The sequence below is a fragment of the Theropithecus gelada genome, chromosome 16 (assembly GCF_003255815.1).
Source record: "Theropithecus gelada isolate Dixy chromosome 16, Tgel_1.0, whole genome shotgun sequence".
NCBI classification, from domain to species: Eukaryota; Metazoa; Chordata; class Mammalia; order Primates; family Cercopithecidae; genus Theropithecus; species Theropithecus gelada.
This window is the reverse complement of record NC_037684.1, coordinates 44,714,334-44,721,631: the sequence shown is the minus strand read 5'-3', so window position 1 is coordinate 44,721,631 and position 7,298 is coordinate 44,714,334. Positions and strand designations below refer to the sequence as shown.

Here is a 7,298-nt window from a genome sequence, read left to right as displayed (position 1 = left end):
CCAAATCTGTTTCCAGGTAGCCAGTGACCAGGGCTGAGAACTTGCCCCAGATCACGAGCCTACCGTTTGTGAAAGCAGGCGGACTCAGTTTTCCGGTATCTCAGGGAGCCAGCAGCGATGATCCAGTCCTTCAAAAGGTCTGTGGATTATCTTGGCTTTCCTCATTTTTCCTCTGGCAGTTCTTGGAGCAAAAGTTTACAATGTGAGTCTCCACACATTGCTCTGTCTATCTGAGCAGGAGCTGCAAGCTGGTTCTGCCGGCTATCCACCATCTTCTTCTCTGTATCATTTCAATTTTAGTATATGTGCTGCTGAAGCAAGCATGAAGAAATATTTTTACTATATGAATTCAAAGAAGAAATAGCCAGAATTTGTAGATTTAAAAAGCCCCATTACTCAATAATAATAGAAGATAAACAACCCAATTAAAAATATAGACTGGGCTTGGTGGCTTATGCCTGTAATCCCAGCACTTTGGGAGGCCAAGGTGGGTAGATCACTTGAAGTCAGGAGTTTGAGACCAGCATGGCCAACATGGAGAAACCTGTCTCTACTAAAAATACAAAAATTAGTCTGGCGTGGTGGTGTGTGCCTATAGTCCCAGCTACTCGGGAGGCTGAGGCAGAAGAATCGCTTGAATCTGGGAGGCAGAGGTTGCTGTGAGCCGAGACTGTGCCACTGCACTCCAGCCTGGGTGACTGAGTGAGACCCTGTCTCAAAAAAAAATATATATATATATATATATATACACACACACACACACACACACACACATGTATGAGCAAAGAGTTGAACAAATACTTCACACTTAAGATATCTGACAGCCCAAAGCTTACCAAAAGCATTATTAAGAAAATGCAAATTAAAACCACACTGAGCTACCACTGCACACCCATCAGCATGATAATTTATAACTCAGAAAAAATATTTGCATATGTATTTTCTATTGTTGTGTAAATAATATGACACATTATGCACCTGAAAACAATACATTTATTATCTCATAACTTCTGTGTGGCAGGAGTTTGAACATAGTTTAGCTGGCTTTTCTGCTTTATGATCTCTTACAATGCTGGAGTTGATATTTCAGCCAGGGCTGGAATGCTCTCTGAAAGCTGACATGGAAAAGACCTGCCTCTAAGCTCACATGACAGAATTAAGCTCATTTGACAGAATTGAGTGTCTCTAGGCATGCTGGGTTATGGGCTTCAGTCACGCTTAATTCCTTGCATGTTGACCTCTCCAGCACAGCAGCTTGCTTCATGAAGTATGGAGGCCAACAGGAAAATAGAGCCTACTATCAAGATGTAAGTTATAACTTTGTCTCACCTAAACATGGCAGTAGTGACGTCTCATCCCTTTTTCCCACCATTGATTAGAAACAAGTCATAGGTCTCACTGGCACTCAAAGGAAGGGGATTGATTGCCCAAGGGTATGAATACAAGGAGGCGAGGATTGTTAGGAATCATTTTAGGAATTGCCTACGGCCACATGGTTTGACAAAGGACTCATATCTAGAATAGTAATGAACTTCTCCATTCCATACAGCTCAATTAAAATATAGAAAACAGACTGAGAAGGGATTTCTCAAAGAAGATATCTCATAGTCAATAAGCATATGAAGAAGTGTTCTACATCATTAGTCATTAAGGAAATTCAAATGAAAACCACAAAGAGGTTCTACTACACACCCACCAGAATGGCTAAATTTAAGCGACTGACAATACTGACTATTGTCAAAGAAGTCGAGTGACTAGATCTCTCCTTGTAGCTCATGGGAAAGTAAAATGACCCAACCACATTGGAAAACACTTTGGCAATTTCTGATAAAGTTAAACACACACCTACCCATGATCCAGCAGTTCCACTCATAGGTATTTCTTCTCTGAGAGAAATGAATACTGTACTTGTGTTCACACACACACACACACTTGAGTTATTACAACTACAAACTAGAAAATGCCAAATGTCCATCAATAGGAGAATAGAACTTAAAAAGTGGTATATTTATATGAAACACTACACAGCAATTTTTAAGAAGAATAGGCTACTGATAAATACAACAAGAATGAATTTCAAAAACAATGTGCTGAGCCAAAGAAGCCAGAAACAAAATTCATATTGAATAATTTCATTTTTGTGAAATTCAAGAGCAAGATATTTTATATATGGTGATGGAAGTCAGAAAAGTTGTTATTTCTGGGAGGCTTTAAGAGAGGGTTTTTGATTCAGAAGGAGCACGTGGAAATTTTCTGGGTGTGATGGAAATAAATGGTCTCTATATTCATCTGGGTGGTGGTTGTACAGATGTATGCATAGGTAAATAGCCACTTAAGATTTATACATTTTCCTGTAAGTATATTTTAGCTCAAATATTAAAACAGATTGGGAAACATACTTTGACGTGCTTTCAAATCACCTGGAGATCTGGTTAAAACATACATTCTGATGTAGTAGACCTGGAATGGGCTTGAGATTTTGCATTACTAACCAGATGCCAGGTGATACGGATGCTTCTGGTAATGCTGGCTCAGTATGCAGCAAGGTCCTGAAATCTCTCTCTCACTGTTTACAATTGCTGCATAGCAAATAACCCAAACTCAGTGGTGTGAAATAATTATTGTATTATGCTAAAGATTTTGTAGGTCAGTGAATTGAACAGGGCACAACAGGGATGACCTGTCTTTTCTCTTTGAGGTATCATAGTATCTAAAGCCTCGGTTGGGAAGAGTCAAATGCTGGCACCTGAAAGCTGGGGCTGGGATCAGTTGAATGTGTCTTCTTCACTCACCTGGCTGGCACCTGGGCTGGGAGCATGTGAATGTTAGAACAACTCCCTGGGGTGACCACAGGGGGCCTTTCTATGGCCTTAGCTCTTATTTGAAGGCTCAGGGGTCTAAACATGAATGCTCTGAACAAATTTTTAAAGAAAGAGAGAGAGAAGAGAGAGATAAAAGAAAGGGAGGAAAGATGAAAGGAAGGAAAGGAAGAAAGGAGGAAGAAAGGAAGGAGGGAGGAAAAAGAAAGAAAAAGAAGGGAAGAATGAAAGGAAGGAAGAAAAGAGAGAGGAAAGACAGAAAGCGAAGAAAGGAGGAAAGGAGAGAAAGAAGAAAGGAAAAAGAGGAAAGAAAAAGACAAGGAAGGAGGGAAGGATGGAAAGAGGGAAGGAAGAAGAAAAGGAGAGAGAAAGAGAAGGGAGAAGAGAAGGAAGGAATGAAAAAGGAAGAGAAGAAGGGGAGAAAAGGAAGGAAGGAAGGAGGGAGGGAGGGGAAAGGGAAAGGGAGGGGAAGGGGAAGGGAAGGGGAAGGGGAAGGGAGTTGCATTGCCTTTTCTGACCTAGCCTTGACAGTCACAGAAAGTCACAAATTTCCCCAGATTTGAGTGAGAGGACACAGATTTTACTTCCCAATGAGAGACATGTCAGGGACACATTGTCAAAAAATATGTGGGATGAGAAACATTTTTATGGCCCTACTTGGAAAATACAATTTTCCACCTCCACAGAGCCTTAACACAAGTCTGATTAAGTTATGTATCTTCTCAAAATCCCGGACTGCCTTCCTATTTCACTCAATAAATCCCCAAACCTTTCCCAAAGCCTGTAAAGATCCAAATGATTGGCCTGGGGCTGCTTCTGTGTCTTTTGCCTGTTCTGATGTCACTCATCAGAGTATTGCCTAAGTACTCAGTGTAAAATAGATGCTCTGTCACTCTGTCATCAGTGCCTTGTGTGTTTTTCCTTTTGTTATTTGTGTGTTTATTGTTTCCCCACTTAGAAGGTAAGTTTCAGGAGAACAGCAGCTTTTTTTCTTGCTTGTTGTTGTATTAGAATGAAGAACCATGCCTAGAATACAATAAGTACTCAATACATTTGCCCAATGAGTGAATGAATGGTGCTATTTATTGGTATAGCAATCTTAGTTACTAATCTGTTGACTTCTACTTATGATAAATGAGATTAAGATTTCTGCTTCTCCATCCTCCCAACAGACACTTTTCTTCTGCCATTGTCTTAATGTATTTATACAACAATTTATTATTGTTGTTATTACATGCTTCTGATGTGTTATTTTCAACTTGAGGGTAGATCAGAATTGACTGCAATGCTTGTTAATTTTCAAAACTGCTGGACTCTACCCAGAGAGTTTTTGATTCAGTAGTTCTGGGGTGAGCCTGAGAATTTTCATTTTAATGAGTTCCCAGGTGATGGTGCTGATGACAACCATTTGTAATGTTAATATAAACACTCAAACCTAATGTAAATACTGACATTGAGACTGAGCTTTTGGCATTTTTGTTTTTGTTGTTTTTGTTTCCTGATTTTCATACTGATTTGTTTCATTTTGGCCTCTGAGTTTCATCTTGGAAGCTTTCTTCAGAAGATGCTTGGTGATTCCTGGGTGTACATTTATATTAAGGGCTGAGGTGCTAGATAACATCTAGAAAAGTGTGTGTGTCTGGTGTTTTTCTGTATAGTGATTGGATGTCATCTTGGATTAAGTTCTCCTAAAGCAAGTGCTAAGAGAGAATTGTTATGAAAGTGATCTATTAAGCAAACACCCTTGTGTCATTGTTAAGAGTGGGATTAGCATGGCAGACAAGAGGAAGAAGGCAAGGAAGAGTAAGATTCCAGGCAAAATCCCAACTCCAGTCCAATGCTACAGGGGAACTCTAGGGTAGGGTATATGAGCTAGGCTCTCACACACCCTCTTCAGTCAGTCACTGGTTAAGTGTCACCTGAGGAAAAGGATAAGACATCCTTAGTTCTGTCTTTGGCATACAGGACAAAGAGGCTCCAGTAGCAATAGTGCCCTTCAGATAGATTCCCAGGTGCCAGCTCTTAGAAGCAAAAGCACACAAAGGCTTGGGGACAGGTTCCCTGTTATGATAAAGGGCATCTGAAAGAACTGCAGGTGGTGGGGTTGGTAGAGGGGCACCAACAATGTTGGCTGCAGAGGTGCTGGGGGGTTTTCTTGGGGGAGTTCTATAGGAATTTTGTCTGGGTGACGGTGGGGCTATTGGACAGGAGCACATGTTTTGCAGGTCACACTGCAGACTTCCCTTTAGTCCCACTGTCCTCTATTGTGTCCAGAGTCCTAGAGTCTAGAGACTCACTGGTTCAATTTTTCCACCAAATAAATCTCTTATCTCCTGCTGGTATTGCCTGGGTTTAGTGGTTTAAGTCAGAGTTCAGCAGTTCAATGACTCAGTGGTTTTGAGGAGATAATACGAAAACCTCCTCCACTCCAGAGGATATTGAGGGGATGAGAAAAAAAAAAAAAAAACAACAACTGTTATAGTGAGAGCCCTGGTGTACATCATCTTTGACTCATCCAACATGGCTAAAGGCACATGTGTTTAGTGAAACAGGCTTAACAAAAGCTGAGGCTCGAAAGAGGAAATCCTAATCCGTGGCTTCATCCAGTTGTGACAACCCAGACCTGAACTTTTCCAGACATAGTCACCCTATTTTTTTTTAACCTGAAAATCTATTTCAGGGCCTCAAAAGGTCAACTTTTAGGTGCCAATCATATTTAGAGATGCTACTGTGGTATATGAAGAATAAATCAGGAACTAAATCAATGATAGATACAGTGTTAGTCTGGCCATGTTAAAGATTGAAAACATGACTATTTCCTACACAGGAAGGTTATTACTCAGATTCTTCTATGAAATGTAGAGCTCTGATTGTCTTTGAAGGTTTATTTTCTTAACTTGACATTATTGACTTCTTGTATGAAAAAACCACTTATCCCAATATCTGGAAATTCTACTAGTTGATATTATTATTCCTTAAAATCATTAACATTTGTTCATTTAACCAAAGGATCTAATGGGCTTGAATTTGAACAAAAGATATGTATTAGATAGACAAATCAACATTATTGATATAGCAGTTTGCCATATTGAAAAGTATAAAGATTTGAATCAAAGTTACCAGCTATAAAATTTGGGCAATTGTGTACAAAATAGAAATAATACCTAGCTCACAATACAGCTGAATGAGACAATATCTGTAAAGCATGACGTACATATAGTGCATAGCATGTTGTAGGTTTTTAACAAGTTTCGGTTCCCTTCTCTCCATTCACCCCAAATCTATCAGGAGCACTAATCTCTAACCATCTCCACGCTCTGATACGAAGTTCCCAGTGAAAAGCATTATACAAAGTATTTGGTAACAGCTCTTTTAGAATTTGTCTAGCAAGTTTTCTAGTCTGTACCCAAAAACCTCAATTAAAAAAGGAACAAAGTATTTAATTACCTCATAGTTCTCTAAGACATTATGTATCATTAAATATTATATACTATTCATAGCTGTTTTTATCCTTTTGTGTAATCCCAGCAATTGAGGTAAGTATAGTGCAGTCAGTACAACTACAATAACATTTAACAGGGTTTAAGTAATAACTTCGACATTTTAGGAAATAGTTACTAAAATGAGATAGTGTTTCTTTTAAAAATTAGACCACATTTAATAATGAGGATGTGATCATCCTATTTTGGGGGGAATTTATGAAAAACAAAATGATGAAATTGCCCTTTTCTGGTTATGTTTGTTGCTTTGTGTTGCCTTTCCTCTCTGCAACCTCCATGCTCTACAGCACTGGGGAAGCTAGGGAAAACCAGGCAGCCAGGAGGACGGAACCAACTTCCCACTCTTAGAAATCACCCTCCACATCCGTGAGGACTCAAAGTAAAAGAAAAATGAAAAGTCCAGGATCAACAGCAAGTCGTCACTCAGCAATCTTAGGGAGTTTTCACAGCATGAGAGGGAAGGAAGGGATAGTAGCCAAAATAGCCAGTGAGTGATGATGAAGAACAAAGGGAGGGTTAAGGGATTACTGACCTCAAATAGAGAGTTGGTTGAATGAAGATGGGGCACAATTCAGAGGTTAAGATGTCTGAGAGTAGAACTGCTAGTTGTCCCATGCATGACCACTTTTTTAAAAATAATATTTTTTCTTGATAAAAAAAAAGTTTGAAAGGTTTTTTTTGCAAATTATAAAACAATGCAATAAAACAAATACAGAATGCAAGCATCATTGCCACCCCCCATTTTGTATACTTCTTGCCCTTGTATTTTCTATCAGAGTTCTGGCAGGAAACAGAAGACCTGCTTATGTTAGGAAAAACGAAAATGAAAACATGAGATGGTTTGCTTTCAAAGGAACTCGTTGCAAAGGCGGAGCTGAATGTAAGGGATTCCGAAGTGGAAGAGCTGTCACCCAAAGAGATGAGGCGAAGGTTCTACGAAGCTAGAAGGAGAGAAAGTCATGTGGAACAGGATGCTTTG

General features: G+C 39.5%; 1 non-coding gene across 1 annotated transcript; it reads left to right on the top strand.

Moving 5' to 3' along the window:
* The first annotated feature begins 6,177 nt into the window (after nucleotides 1-6,177).
* LOC112610456 lies at nucleotides 6,178-6,237 on the top strand. Its single transcript, XR_003116356.1, has one exon. It is a non-coding gene; the product is annotated as a U7 small nuclear RNA (small nuclear RNA).
* The last annotated feature ends 1,061 nt before the right edge of the window (nucleotides 6,238-7,298 follow it).